General features: G+C 39.6%; 1 protein-coding gene across 7 annotated transcripts in view; it reads left to right on the forward strand.

The window, feature by feature from the left end:
• LOC107275146 (glucosylceramidase) overlaps positions 1-16,827 on the forward strand; it is a 248,371-nt gene that overhangs the window by 170,838 nt on the left and 60,706 nt on the right. Inside the window, exons 2-3 of one of the 7 annotated variants that reach the window (XM_015754984.2) lie at positions 13,514-13,649; positions 14,220-14,333. The exons of 4 other annotated variants lie outside the window; for them this stretch is intronic. The gene's annotated coding sequence lies outside the window, so the exon portion shown is untranslated. The remainder of the gene's footprint in view (positions 1-13,513; positions 13,650-14,219; positions 14,334-16,827) is intronic. 2 more of the 7 variants (XM_015754985.2, XM_015754986.2) reach the window with 2 other exon arrangements.

Below are 16,827 nucleotides of genomic sequence, written 5' to 3' on the forward strand. Positions count from 1 at the left end.
CTCGCGACGTCATCTACGCTCCGTTTAAACGCGTTCTGATTGGTCGCATTACTGCAACTTCAACCTTGATTATCTCGAAATTTTGATATGTGAAATAAAAAATGAAAATACATGTATTCATTAGAATTTGACAAGGAATGCAACGGTGTTACTACAGTGCGTTTCATAACGAACACCCTGTATATATATATTTGTGTACAGTTTTAGTATATAAAATTTTTTCGGAATTTCACTCGAAAAAAATTTGCCGATAAAAATTTTTTATTATTTTATTTTACCTTATATGGCAATTTCGTAAATAGAGTATGTCGGGTATAATGGTAATTGCATCGAAATTGTAATCGAGTCGACGAAACATTTAAATCCAGGAATAGATTACAGAGTTACTTTGATAACGATAAAGTCCTGGAAATTGCGTGCGAGCACGATTAACATTGTGAAAGTATGTAAAGGGTAAAAAATTGTAAAAATGAAATTGAGCAATAGCCAGCTGATATTTACAATAGGCCCTAATAATAATTTGAGGGAAAAAAAAAGTTGAATACGCTTTAAAGACATAAATTATTAATGTCACTGAACTAGACAGTTCAATATCGAAATGATAAAATTATACGTGGTAACGCGCAGCTGTAATTTCAACTTCCGTTCACGTGATGGCATTTTACGTGATTCCTGATAAAATCGTCCCCTCCGTCGATCCCGTGACAAAAAAGTCGCGTGAGCCTCGTACAAGCATGACTTTAATTGCCAATCCACTATCGCCCTTTATTCAAAAATTTTACAAAAAAAAATCCAACCACACGCACGTGCTCGCATTCAATAATACGTGGAATAAAAAATTGTCTATCTCCTATTTTCCGTATATTTTTTTTATTATTTTTCACATGACGTCTAAATTGATACACTGGATCCAGTAGGTATATGCGAGGCCAGTAGATACAGTCGTTCAGGTACAGACGACGAGAAGGAAATCGATTGCTGACGCGAGCGGATGGGATTGGTGGGGATGAAAAGTTTTCCGGGTAAAAATTACTTTCGGGGATGAAGTTCGTCGCCATGGAGAATATTGCAAAGACAGCCAACTGCGCGACGTGGTAGGTAGTGGCACCCAGGCGGTAAGGGTGAGTACGAACACGAAAGTGCATTTAGCGTGGGATCTTGGTCCAATTCGAAACCTAAAATATTTAATACCCACTTGATGTCAGCCGCCTGTATCCCGTGGCAACATCTCCATACACGAGGGACCATTAAATTTTCTGAGTTTAGGGGAGAAAACGGCACCCAGATAGGATATCCACCCTACAGTATCTTTTCCTCGATCTTTTATCTCAGACCATGGCAATTGGTCCAGTTTCCAGCTGATCCACGAGATTCATCTAAGCGTCGGGATACATTTAGGATGCTGATATCCGCTGGTCCATATCACGTTGAACGTTTTGGGATCTGCGCATCTCTTTCTGGATGCTGGAAAAAGGATGAAAATTTATATTAAAAAAACGGTACAATATTTTGTTTTATACGTCACTTGCGTTTTAACTTATTTCAACTATAGGATATCCTATACTTTAAATATACTTGTCGTATGACAGGATATAACGGGTGTAAAAATATAAGAGAACAATACCCATGCGTTCGGCAGTATTTTGAATTTTTTAATATATCCCAAAGTTGCAACGCAGCTAAGGGTGGTTAGGTTGGTAGTGCACTGTATATAGGTACTACGTTGTCTGGCGAGTAAGCCAAAGAGGATGGTGAACGCCTGGCTAAAGGGTGGCTGAGTTAGAAGATGCCTTGAAGGAAGTGGCTGTGGATGGAGTCTGGGAGGTTGGTAGCAGTGACGCCAGGGAGGAAGTGGATGACGTGGGAGGTTGGTACGAGGAAGTGGAAGGTCTCGCCCGAAGCGAAGAAAGTGATGGAACGTAGGACGGGGAGGGTGGTAACAGTTGGTAGTGGTGGTAGTGGTATGGCTGTTACGTTGGTACGGAGGGGGGTTGGTACGAAGGGAAGAAAGGAAAAGTGGATGCACTCAGAAACTGGGCCCCGACATCTTCGCACCCGCGAATCTTACACGTGGGGTAGATAAGATGCATCTATCAACCCCACGTCTCAGATGATTCCTATCGCCGAATAGAAAATGGCCCAGCCATCCGACCCTCCTCCACCCCTTGTTGCTACCGTTCTCGATAACGTTATTAATCTCGGATCGTGCGCGACATATTGGATGGACCCTAGCAAATACGAGGCCTTGCGGAGAATGCAAAATTTTGCACCCTTACCGCGAAAACATTCCACCCCCTGTCAATTCTCCCATAGCCGATTAAAGTCAACAACCCTCTTGGAAGGGCAGATACGGAACGTCGATATTCGGGTCTCTTTTTATATCAACACTTGTAGGATATTATTTTTTTTATTTTTGATAAAATCTTTTTTTTTCAAATTTTTTTAATTTCGAATTTTTTTGATATCTCTTTGTACGGTTTCAATCGACAGTCTCGGATTTGAGAACTATGACGACCGTAAGGACGCTTTCCGCTGCGGCGTCGGTGCCAGCGATGTTGGCAGCACTGCTACGAAAGAGGCCAAAGGCGAGAAGAACGTCAGGAATGAAATGCAACGATGTGAGACTCGTTTGAAGTTCTCGCTCAGTCACAAGCGAGACTGTCTGTCACTCTGTCTTCGCTTTGCTGAGCATTAATAACCTGACGGAAAAAAAGGAGAACCGACTGTGCCGCCATCTGCAGAGAATTTCTTCTGCATGCACTTCCTTCGCTGGAGGTTTGGAATACAATGGGCATTCAGTGAAAGTCGTGTCTATCTCGACTACTTGTGGCTTTATAATGCGATACAGTTTTTTTTTTCCTTCGCAACTTCGCCCCTTCGTCTCGATGAAATTTGATGAAAATTTAATTAATTCATTAATTCGCCCGTGGTAGTTCTGAAAAATTCCGCTAGGAGAATTCGAGGCAAGCATTCTCATGGGCTGGATTCTAGTTGTAAAAAATATATTTAATGTACGTGTCAGCCTGAAGTCGTGAAGATGACGTCTCGGCGTGAAATCGAGCGTGCAGAAGATCTTGGCCATTCTTGGAATCCCGGAGAGTTCCGAGTCAGTCGGATGCTTTAAAAATAAATTTAAGGGCAAGCACAACCGTCCTCTATTCCCTGCATCACCTTTTTCCATCGTCCCCACCCGCCACCCTCCTCTCGCACACTGTTGTCCCACCGTGTTCTTCCGCCACTCGGAAACTCACGTGGCGCACTTATTTCATGAATTATTGCGTTTCCCCTTAACGCCCCTGGGCATGTCGCACGGGGACGCGCTTCAAGTATGTGCATTCATAAAGCATTGGACAAATTCTATGTCTAAAGAAGACTCGTTCTCTGCTATCCCGGATTTACATAAATCTGAGGAAAATCTTTACGTACCTTAATATATTATACGAACGTGTCAGTCATATTTCAGGACTTTTCCTACGCGCTGGGTATACGCACGATATTGCCTCTTCCGAAACACTCTAAAATCCCAGATTGTCAACTCGGCCAAATGGATGCCACGCGGACGAAATTGACACGAATTTTCGAGGAAATTGTATAAAAACAAAAGTTTCAAAAAAAAAAATACACGAATACATTCTACGTCGTTCTGGTATGATTTAATAAAAGATGAAAAAAAAAAATAGCACATGGTACCAATTAAAACCTGTACATGGAACGGATGGCCCAGGGAGAAATATATGTCACCTAGGACTCACGTGAAGTCACACTATCTATTTATATTGTCAAAGCGTGGCGCGCGATAAAAGGAGAGGAAAATACTTAACTAAAATAATTTCACGTAGCCACGCGGATAGGTGAAAAGTAATTAAATGCGGTCGGCGAATCAGTCACGCAATTTGTCGGAATCGCAAGGGCAAAAAAGCAGCCCCTGCGACGCATCATTTCAACGTGGTAAAGGAAAGTAAAATTAATTCGAAACGTGAAACCGCAGGAGGACTCGGCTAGAGGGAGATGGAAGGAGCGAGATGTATACGTGGCAGAGAGAGATTGACAGAGACAGCCAGTGAAGGAGAGACGCGTGTCCGCTTCTTCGCCACGGGCCATTCGTCATCCCATACGCTATTCTATACGCTTTTCCACCGGCGAGCTCTTTACCGCTACGAGCTTTCCCGGCAACGCGCTTGGCCCCCGTGCTTTTGCGAGAGACCCCGTAACACATATGTCTCGCGGTAACGAAAAAAACGACACAACCAAAGGGACTACAAGAGATAGAAGATCGCACGACACAACAGTCTGTTTTACGTGCGCGCTATGGCGGCTCCGTGATTTTATTAATGTTCTCGCGCGCCACTAAAATATTTCTTTCGGAACGGTACCTGCACGGGGCTCTTTGTAAAAGTACCGCTCGTATATCATTTTCCCATGAAATTACCGCGTGCGGTTGTGCCGCAATGGCTCGACCGATGCCGAGCCATGGGTTGGTTGAGAAACGGCCTTGAAATTTTTGAAAAAACAATTTTAAGTAATTTTTAAAAATTTTTTTGGAAATTTTTTTTTCGAGTTTTATATTCATGAGATTTCAATTTTTTTAATTATAACTATCTAGGTTAATAAGCGTCGGCGTATTGGATCGGATAAAGCTTTCTTATCAAGATATTTATTTTTGGAAATTTAATCTTACCTGTTTATTGGTGCTGAACTGGGTTTAAACTGTTGCGTACTCTCATGCTAGGTTTTTACAGCGCTTTGAATGAATAATTCAGCAGTACTCGAGATTTACGTTATTCGTGTATCTACTTTCAATTCTACAAATTCCGAATCACTCGGTTGGTAATGTTTACGCAGGCGAGATAGATAAAGTTAAATTAACACTATTGGCAACAATGTAAATTTTCCGTGAAAAAAAAAAAACGTTTATTAGACCCCCTAAATTAATATTTCGCGCAAGAGCTCATGAAAATTGGCTAAATTTTCACTGCGAAAGCGTACGAATATCTGTGCAAAAAATCGTGAGGAATTTTAGCGCGGCTCTCACGTGCTTTTCGGCGGTGATTCGGAGCCACGTAAAACCGCATGTAAACATGCGAATTTAATTTTCGCAAAGACTTGCTGAGAAACCCTTAGAACGAGGTAGTACGAAGAGTAAGAGCTAGGGTATAAAAGGTGGAAATAAAAGTATATTGAAAAAGGGAGGAAAAAATACGTATCACTTGTGAACATTTTGCACAACTGTTATAAATAATTTAATCGAACTTACTATCGATATATCGTATCACGATATTATATTTGATCTCAAACTGAATATATCGTACTCGTTCACTTACAATCAGTATATCCCATTGTTAACTATGAAAACTATCCACGTTCGTTTCAGTAAATATTTGATGGGGACCATAAAACCTCCTCACTGAGTGTCTTGTGCGATTTGAGGACATTGTGTGCTTTAGGGTTGGAACAAGAATTTCCTGATTCATCCAATCTATACCGTGCAGTATACATAGCATACATGGCATACGTAGCATACGTAACAAGGCGCATGACATACCGAGTGTACAAAGTATGAAACGATATATGGAGTATCCGTAATGTAAGATATTTTATAATAATTTGTAAAACGAGGTCACAGATGAAAATCAAAAAGTAAAGTTAAAAATTTCAAAAATGATGAATTATCAAAATTTTTCTTCGTACAAAAAGAAGCGCGATTTTGAAAATTTTCAGTCATCCAATTAATCGCGTATAGAGAGTAAACTTGCGTCATACAAGTTAACGAAGCCGGTATGTGGACTTACGTGAAAAGCGGAAGCGGAAGTAGGAGTTGACGGAATTGAAAGCCGGGGACGGCGAATTCGAAAGTGCCCGGCGGGCTCGTACGAACTAAGAATCGGCTGGCCGTACGTTGAAACAATATTTGCGATGAATTTCATTATAGTTGGCAGCCGGCGTAGCGATATTACCAGGCCCCGAGGGCAGCCTTCGGAAACTTCAGCAAACATTATAACTTCGCAAACTATTCCAATGTGGAGGCCATTTTAAAGCATCGGTCTCTCTTCAGGCTCGAATGACGAGAGGCCCAGGCGCTGCACTTTGGCAAGTGCCGCTATTGAACTTGCAATTTGACGGATTATCAATATGACTACTAATACCATCGGAGTAGGTCCACTGACCCAGATTCATTTTCACATATGACGTACCGTATGCATAAAGACTAAAAGTCAATTAATTGAAGGACGTATGAATTAGGATATATTTTTAAAAATTTTTAAATTTTTTATAAAAAATATTTTCTATCGAAATAAAATATCGCGAAATCAAAATTTATTAATTAGGTATAAAAATTTTATACGCCAATTCCTATTTCCTAGTAAATTTTAAGTAGAAAATACAAAAAAAATTATCGGACTCGATAGCACTGTCGATACAGTCGATACTCGCTGATTGGACGCCCCAATAGATGCCCCGATTACTTCCCGGCTAACTTCAACTATTAGTAGAGGGTCTACTGGATACTCGTAGTAGACAGCAGCAGGGGGGGCGGTTCCTATTTCGAAGTAACCTAACCTATATGTACATTGGGGCCCCCGGGAAGATACGGTAGGACGAACAAAGGAGAATGCCGATAGGTTGTCTTGCTAACTGGAATTGGGAAAATGTTAACTTCCCAGCGATATCCAGTTCGTTGAATTGAAACTGGACGCTGCCGCTGGCTAAACCGATACTGCCTAGCGTTTCTCTTTTCTCAGTTTTACTTTCTCCTTTTATTATTTTCTTTCGGCACTCTTGCTCCGGGTATACTTATTCGTTGAATTACTTTTTTCATTTTCACCTCCGTTCCATATCTTATATGCATGCATCCGTGAATTTTAGGTATGAATCACAAATAACAATTTGGATTTCTATAGTCATCTGTCATGGAATTCCTGAATGACTACATTGAGAATATTTCTAGGTTAGGAGTCATAGATTGTTACGAGTTAGTCATAAATTTACCCACGACTAATACCAATAGTAATCGATATATAGTAAAATTTCTACTATACCGACCGAGTGAACTGACTAACGAAAAACTATAAAAGTAATAAATTACTCAAAATTTCAAATTATCAATCTTTTTTCTCACATTCGTCGACGAAATCAATGAAGACAATGCACAAATCAATATATTTGATAAGAAAATATATTTATTTATTAAAATTAAGACAATCGATCGAACCATGATTAATGTTTGTCTATACCAATTACATGATCAATTGTATCAATACTTATTCACCGTCCGAATGTAATCTATGAATAATTCTCAATATTTAGTCACGCGAATCATTGATTTTTCCTGTGACTCAGTATACGGTAATAGTTAATCGATCCGAATAAAGGAATTTAAATGGGTACTGTATACCGCAACGGACACGTCGAATCATATTGGGCTGTCACATAATCGATTACGATTCCAGTATATAGAAAATCTTCATATATACTACAGTCGCCAACTTTCTAATAGAAATCCTCGCTGTATGAACCTAAGTATTCAGGAAACGTGAGAAAGATATCGTTTTCTTCAAAACAGGATAATCCCATTTCCATGATTCTCCTCCTATCCGTATCCTTACACTGTTTCTCCACTCGGTAATGAAAAGGACTTGGACAATATCTAGATAGGGATGCAATGCAGACATCCGGCAGTGACGTCAGTGGTCCAGTGCAGATGAGGGGGGAAATATTAAAAAAAAAAAAACATTCGCAAAATCAATATTAGACAATTTAAAATGCACTAGATTGATAGGACCATTTTTTTTAATTACAGATCAACCATTTTTATTTTTATTATAATATAATAGCGTCTGACCTACATCGCTTTCGGAAACGACTCCGTATAAATTTCTCGTTTCAGTACCGAAAGTTTAAAGTCCATGGATAAGATGGATAACAATCCATCGGGATAACCATAATGCTCGAGAAGGTCCTTGGAAGATCGTGGGTCTTTGGATAGTTATCTCGTCGCTGGGACATCCCCTTTGAAAGCGAACCTGAAAAGGTGCGATCGAGCGTACCTGAGTTCCAATAGGTGTATAGGGTATATATGTATATATAACTGCGCATGGGATGCTGTATGGACCGTGTTACATATACATTACTGTGCAATATGCTATTGAACTTCGAATGCTACCGGGTGTATCATGCATAAGGGTATCATTGTGTAGTTATAGGAACTGTCGATAATGCATTGGCATTTTATAAGGTATGGATCCTTGGACATTTTTGCATGAGACTCTATACCCTCTTTATGCTTACTTCTTTCCGTTCTTTGTATCGAATGACATTTATCATATTGTTATACCGAGTGATACATTTTTTATTTTTTTTTTTTTATTATTAACAATTGCAAGGTATCATTATGAGCGGATTTATTGGAATTAAGGTCATTAAAGATATTTCCTCGTTAGCATTGTCCGGATGATTAATTCAATTTAGAAGAAAGGATCCCATCGGCTCGAGAATTCTTGGATTCAGGGAAGCCAAAATCATGGGGGAAATTATCTTCCTCTCCCCTTTGCCTCTCTGTCAGACGGCCGCTAATTAGTGTGGCTTCCCGTAAGGCAGGCGAACCAGAGATGACACGGGATGACGTCACCGCAGCCGTACGAGCCTTCCTCATGACAAACCGGAAGCCCGAATCCCGGGGTTTCGTCCGCTGGATATGACCAATTAGTCGCGAATTCCCCAAGGCGTATCAAAGAAAATCCAGAATATTCTTTCGGCTTGTAGCTTGGTACCACCAAGCCCGTGACTGGTATCTCATCTTTTTTTTCTCATTCTTTTTTTTCCTTACCAAGCTAAAATACCTCAGGAATTATATTTGTCAATTAGAAAGTATTCACAATCTAACTTATAAATAAAAAAAAATATCGCGCAGCAGAGACGAATACATATTTATTATTAGATAAGAACTCAGGTGGTACGTCGTAAGGAAGGTCTCATTAGCACGCAAGCTAGGTCCGGGGAGTTAGCCCCCCATAATTCGAAAATTGTAGCGGTGAGGCGAAAAAAAAACACTTTTTTACACTTATGGAAAATCAAACTTTTTTTTTTTGTTCGAGGTTGCTCTAGTTGATCTAAATATTATTACAGAATATTAATATCGCTAAGTAAAGAATAACCGAATGGGATCAAACCCGATCGATATATAAATCTAGAAAAATCATCGATAGACCGAGAACAACCTGGAACAAACTAGAAAAACCTACAACAATCTGGAACAACCTGGAACAACGTGGAATAACCTGGAGCTACCTAGAAAAACCTACGAAAACCTAGGAAAACCTAAAACAACCTAGAACAAGCTGCAATATCCTGGAATAACCTAGAAATCGTTCGAAATGGTCCTATATCCACATGCTATTCTGAGAGTGTTCATCCTCTTCAGCTTTTCCAGTGTTTCCCTGGTTTTACGTGTCTGTCCTACCTGATTAACCTGGAACAACCTGGAGCAACCTAGGAAAACCTACGAAAACCTACGAAAACCTACGAAAACCTACGAAAACCTACGAAAACCTACGGAAACCTACAAAAACCTAAAAAACCTAGGAAAGCTTAAAACAACCTAGAACAAGCTGCAACATCTTGGAATAACCTGGAAATCGTTCGAAATGGTCCTATATCGCCATGCTATTCTGAAAGCGTTCATCCTCTTCAGTTTTTCCAGTATTTCCCTTGTTTTACGTGTCTGTCCTACCTGATCAACCTGGAACAACCTGGAGCAACCTAGAAAAACCGACGAAAACCTAAGAAAACCTAGGAAAACCTAAAACAACCTAAAAACACCTGGAACAACCTAGAAAAATTTGAAACAACCTAGAAAAAACCTAGAACAACCTGGAACAACAAAAAAATTTTAATTTTCCATAAGTGGGGGGTTCCAGCAAAAAAGTGTTTTTTTTTTTCGCCTCACGGCTACAAAGTTCAATTAAGAAACTTGTTTTTCTGGAACATTATAGAACAAACTTAGAGTAAGCCAGAACAACAAATAGAATCAGAATTTTCGAATTATTGGGGGCTTACTTCCCGCACCCACGCGAGCTTAAGAAAAATTTTAAAACTTCCCGATTGGTTGAGGAGAATGTATATTTTTATATTACATACAAAAATGAAGGCTGCCAATTTGGCATTTCCAAGAATAAGTCAATTTATTCGTACAGAAGGCTGTACTTTATTTTTATTTATTTTTCCTTTTGTCACACTGCACGTACTCGAAATCCCTATTTACCGGCTCATCGATCATGATTTGGTCCATCGATTAACGTCTGACGGCAATACAAAGGTTCAGCTTATCCTGGATCAACTTTCGGTTCTTCGACGATCCGCAGAGGTCGTGAAGCATGTGAGATGAGACGGGTGAGGGATGTAAAATGAGGGACGCGAGGGGGTAGTGATCTCTGAGCGTTAGGGGAGAGACCTGATGACCTCCCAGGCTTGATCCCTCCACCCTAGAGGGAGGATTTACTCCAGGCTCATATTGCTGTACATTTAAATACATTACGATATTCGCGTTTGGATTGATCGACCCTGGACTTTGCCCCAGTATTATCCAAATACCGTATTAGCTGTAGTTCACATTGACAAGATGCACGATAAATCCCTCTCGTGTAACATCCATTAAGAGATTCCTGCTAAAAGTCCAATGCGAAGCTAACAAGTTAAAGAAAGAAAGAAAACGACGTTACCGAAGATAATAATTCAGCCCGAAAGGTCAAGGGTTAAATCGACTATTCACCAACTAATTTCACGAACCACCCCTGTACTTAGGAATCGTCCCACTAAATCTTTCCCCTGGGTCTGTTTTTTGAGGTTACACACTTCAGGGTATACCTAGACCCTCCACCCTACTGCGCTATTTACAAATAAATTCATCCACCCTCGCGAAACAACGAAGCGGTCCAGAGTGCGCGTAAGGAGGCTCGAGGCACCCTTAGAAAATTTGGGAATAGGGGCAAAGGGATAAAATGGCAGAAAGGTAAATCCTAGAGATATTTTAAAGCCGTGTAAACTGGACGCTAAGGCCCCTTTGCGGTAGATCCCCAGGTATCTAGCCGAATCCACCCTTAAACCCACCCCTTAGCTACATACCCACAGCATCCGGTACCCACTATTTTCGCAAGACTCCATCCCATCTCATTCTCTCGCCACCACTTCCATTTCCACTTCCGTCGTTCCATACGGCATCTCGTCCTACCCCTATCCACCTATCCAGTCAGCTACCAACCCCCTAACAACACTGCAACTATCTACATACGTCGGTTACAAATGTCTCCAAAAGGCCCTTATTTTGAATTTTTTTATATCTTTAGAATCAGCTAATACCGTTTCGAATTTCAATACATTTTTTGTTGGACGCTATAATTTTTTATTTTCATATGACAATTATTGCGAATTTGACTTTAATGATTATTATATATATATATTTTTCTTACGGTAGATTAACTTATTTTATATTTATGTTTTCGCAAATTCAAAATTTTCGACTTGAATAGAATTACACAAACGGATTTTCGAGAGACGCCAAAACTCGACTCGAATAGAATTCCTGGAGTGGATTTTCCTACGAGCCTGGACATCATCTCCAGGCATCTCGTCCTACCCCTATCCACCTATCCAGTCAGCTACCAACCCCCTAACAACACTGCAACTATCTACATACGTCGGTTACAAATGTCTCCAAAAGGCCCTTATTTTGAATTTTTTTATATCTTTAGAATCAGCTAATACCGTTTCGAATTTCAATACATTTTTTGTTGGACGCTATAATTTTTTATTTTCATATGACAATTATTGCGAATTTGACTTTAATGATTATTATATATATATATTTTTCTTACGGTAGATTAACTTATTTTATATTTATGTTTTCGCAAATTGCGTCATCTCGACTTGAATAGAATTACACAAACGGATTTTCGAGAGACGCCTCCCACCCTCCCTCCTCCTCGACTCAAATAGAATTCCTGGAGTGGATTCCCTCCGAGCCTGGACATCACCTCCAGGGATCTCGTCCTACCCCTATCCACCTATCCAGTCAGCTACCAACCCCCTAACAACACTGCAACTATCTACATACGTCGGTTACAAATGTCTCCAAAAGGCCCTTATTTTGAATTTTTTTATATCTTTAGAATCAGCTAATACCGTTTCGAATTTCAATACATTTTTTGTTGGACGCTATAATTTTTTATTTTCATATGACAATTATTGCGAATTTGACTTTAATGATTATTATATATATATATTTTTCTTACGGTAGATTAACTTATTTTATATTTATGTTTTCGCAAATTCAAAATTTTCGACTTGAATAGAATTACACAAACGGATTTTCGAGAGACGCCAAAACTCGACTCGAATAGAATTCCTGGAGTGGATTTTCCTACGAGCCTGGACATCATCTCCAGGCATCTCGTCCTACCCCTATCCACCTATCCAGTCAGCTACCAACCCCCTAACAACACTGCAACTATCTACACACGTCGGTTACAAATGTCTCCAAAAGTCCTAACAGCGTATACATCATGTCTCCAGCATTGTTACCACTCCCGAAATACATTTATATTATTAATCCCAGAATTGTCGAACGTATACGAAACCACCCCTTTCAACTCCACCCTAACACCCCCGCCGACGCATCAGACACGTTTCAGTAACTCCAGTCTACTTGCTGCCGGTGGACATGAAATTTCCGTTATATCCTGATACAGTGCTTATTCGAGTGGAACCTATGGAATTGGGTCGCGATGACTTTTCATTGAAGATCGCATAGCGGACTTTAATGGGACATTCGTATGAAATTTCGTTAAACCTGTTTTCATGAAATTCAAACGATTTCAATTAGAAGATACGTTAGTCGTCATTCTATGTAAACACGCAGGGGTGTTTCGTTTGATAGATACTTATTATTATTTTTTTTCCTATTGTTTTACCCAACTGCTGTAGTTTTTTTTTTCTTTTTGCTGCACCAGACGGACGGCTGAATTGCGTTACGCGTCGTCTGCTCGAGAATCGTTTGGAAATCTGTGGCTCGTTCAAGTTTCGCTCCTGTCTGATATTTATTACAGAATGAATTTTATCGTGCAGACGCTCTCGCTTTCCCAGACTCGTTATTGTGTATATATTCCGTCTAGATTGCGGGGGGGATAACTATGGTTATCGTGGAATCTGCTTACTTGGAATTTCATCTGACGTGCCAGAAGATGCCAGTTGTAAATCATTGTTCGGTATCAATTGTACGCAACGAAATTGTGATTTTGACTTTTTTTTTTATATTTGATCTATGTAAATAATGGCTGTGTGAAATTCTGAAAGATACTATGGAAGATTACTGTAAGGGAGGTTATGTCCATCTTGTGACGTATGGAGGCTGTATACGTAAGTACGAGGCACGTCAGACTCTGACGGATTGCGGTGCACTTTCCGTGAAGGAGGTCGTCGTATTTGTTATGTTAACCGGAAATTTCTTACCGCTATTTTCCAGATGGAATCATAATCTACGTCATCAGTCCGAAAGGAGGGTGCGCGGAATGGGCGGATCTCGTACATTTCTTATGGTGGGTTAAGTTTGCAGTAAGAACCACTGGGACTAGTAAAGTCGACGAATTTACCTTTTGCGCGTAAGTCAATTACATGAATGTCCGGTTTCATGAGTTTTCGGATATTTATGTATTTTGTAAATTTTTACTAAATTTGAGATTGAAGATTGTGACTGATTTTTCGATTTACGGTCACAAGGCGACTCTGGCTACCGATTCAGATAACGTTCTCGATTTCTGGTTACCTTTGGGTCGCCACCCTGATCAGAAGCTGCGCTCTCGGGTTGATTCGTATAGTTATGTCAAGGCTCTCGTAGGATTTCGTTTTTGTTTAGTTGAGGTCGAGGTGCTCGAATCTGCCGTGGGGAGATAGTCTCGACGTACCGAGTTGCCCGGCAGAGGAGAGTACGTATCATCACGTACATAAGAATCTCGACCAATCAGATGATCAGAATGATTAGTTCTCAAATTTGGCTATTGTCAAGGTCAGTCTGTCTCGGGGCATCGACCGAGGTGTCACGAGCTGCCTCGCGCTCCCGTGCCATTTGTTTATAGTTTTTCTAGCCGTGTTTCGATACGCGATAGAAAGTTCCCGCTCGTGTAGTTCTCGCGGTGCTCTCGCGATATTCAGGAAATTCTATGGATTTTCAGTGAGTGCTCCGGAAGTGCAGTGTTGCGAAGTGCAGTGTGCCCTAGTACAGTGCCCATCCTGGATGTCTCCTGGATGCGGTTCTCGGCCTTCACGGATCAGCTGCACCAGCTCCGGTGAGTCTCCCAATTTATTAATTGGCGAAGGGATTTCGATTTGATACGTCCGATTCGATCTATTACGTTCTCGATCCGTCGCTCTTTGTTTCTCGCACTATTTGCCTGACGTTTACAGCCTAAACTGCCGCGCATTTCTGTAACCGTCCGCTCCCGTTCGTGCATCCTGTTCCGTTTGTTGATTTTACGCGACCCCAAAAATCAGCACCTATGGTTGCCTTTCTCGATTTTAGGCGTCCCCAAAAATCTACAGGATCCGTTAACTTATCGCATTATCCGATATGTTCCGTCAGAGCTCTCTTTTTGCCGGAGTTGGGCCTGTTCTACCCCAACTCCCACCGACTCTTCAGTTGCCGGTAAAAAAAAGAATTGGCTGGCGCCCGCCTAGTTTGCGGGTGCATAAGCGAAGGGTGGATGACCGAGCGTAGGCTAATTCTCGAATTTTTCGTTACCGGTATCAAGTTAAGAAAATTACAAAATATACAACATTTCACCTAAAGGCAGATATTAAATTTTTATCGTGAAAATTAAAAGCTGATGAATTAATAATAATTGTATGGTATTCAATTAAACTCAAATTTCTATTTTATAAAATCATTGAAAGTTTTATTTTCTTTTTTTTTTTATTTCTTTTACCATCTCACTGTTAAGTGGTCATATTGACTATCAGCTCATGACTCTTTTGAGACTCATATTTATTTAGAGTAACTGACTTCTTTTTCAATGGTCTTATGTGAATCTCTTTTTTTTTAATACTGTACCCAAGTAGAACAATTCAGATTTGAATCAGACAGCAAGTAATCGGACGGTTATAACGCACAAAGTACTTTTGGATTTCCCAATATTAAAGTAGCGTGTGCCGAGTGAATACGAGGATACCCGAAAATTCCACATATTTCAGCTATTATGAAAATTGGATGGTTCAGCGGTCCCGCCGAGTCGGATGAGTTGGCACGAATGGCGTGCCTGCTCGTTCACTCGCATATTTCTCTAAATATAATTATTGATGCGGAAGAGAAGGGCTCGATCATCGTCCTGGCTTTCGGAACGGGTTACGTTCTCCAACAGCCCTTACACTCCTCGATCGAACCCGATAACCTCTTGAACCTCTCATCAACCGGCTCTATAAATCTCAAATATTCTGGCATTATTAATTCTACGCGCAACAGTATTTCAGTCCGTCTTCAAAATTAAAGCAAGTGCTTGCGAATAGAGAAAATTATTTTGAATTTTTTTACATCTTTAGGGATCAGCTAATACCGTTTTGAATTTCAATACATTTTTTGTTGGACGCTATAAATTATTATTTCAATAGGACAATTAATGCGAATTTGACTTTAATGATTGTTATATATATATTTTTCTTAGATTAACTTATTTTATATTTATTTTTTTCGCAAATTCTTTAAGATTAAAACTTTTAAACTTTTTCTTTTCCCCTCAAAGTCGTCGATCTAATGGCTGCGTACTCAAGTGGAATAATAAAACGTTCTTTTATCTCTTATCTTCTTATCTCTTTTAAAAGAGCTTTCACAGTGTATCGTCCTTTCCAAAGCGAACTTTTTCGTTGCACGAAAAATCGATGACCGAATTACTCGCTGAAGCATTCCAAGATGGCATTACCAAGCATCGTAGTAACATTTTTTCAAAAATTTTATAACCCAAATAGTTCACTGAAAAAAATTTTCGAAAATTTCTCACAAAAAATAACAATACCGTTCCCCGTTCTCATGCGAAATTCCCACGATGTAAATGAGATTCCTATAAAAGAAGACGGAATCAACCCCCTTTTCTTCCGGATGAAAATTTCACCCCCGAGTCCTATAATGCAAAAGCCCGAAGTCCTAACCTAATCAGCACACGATATACCCAGCATTAATACGCATAAAAAAAAAAGTAACAAAAACAGCACCCACACGTATAATAAAAGATACGAATCTCATTAACACTAGGAAGACCGAAACTTAGTATATACCTATATTGCCCAAAGCAGTCAAAATGACTGCATCGTGAAAGAATAACTAATGTGTAAAGAAATTTGTTTAAACTTAATTTTTAATATTTTTTATATTATTTACAGTTATATACTTCTATTCGACATTTCTTTCATGAATTTAGGGCGCAATAGAAATAAAATAAACAACTTGTTAGAACAAGTATCACTGCATAAAGATTCGAATAACAAGTACTACTTTAGCTTATTGAGCGACTGCAACTTATCAAGTATACGCCCAAATCAACAATTAATCATGTACTCGTATGTTATCATGTGACGATAATCGAAAAAAAATGAAAACTGTTATTTCAATACAGAGCCGAACTGGTCATATAAGAAATTTACTCAATTCAATAATAAGAGTCCTTTGATTATTGAAAATTTCCCAAACAGTCAAAATGACTGCTTTTGGGCAATATCGGTATAACACATATATACATATATATATATATATATATATATACATACATACATACATTCGTACATGCATACATACAT

The sequence above is a fragment of the Cephus cinctus genome, unplaced genomic scaffold (assembly GCF_000341935.2).
Source record: "Cephus cinctus unplaced genomic scaffold, Ccin1 Ccin1_scaffold0123, whole genome shotgun sequence".
NCBI classification, from domain to species: Eukaryota; Metazoa; Arthropoda; class Insecta; order Hymenoptera; family Cephidae; genus Cephus; species Cephus cinctus.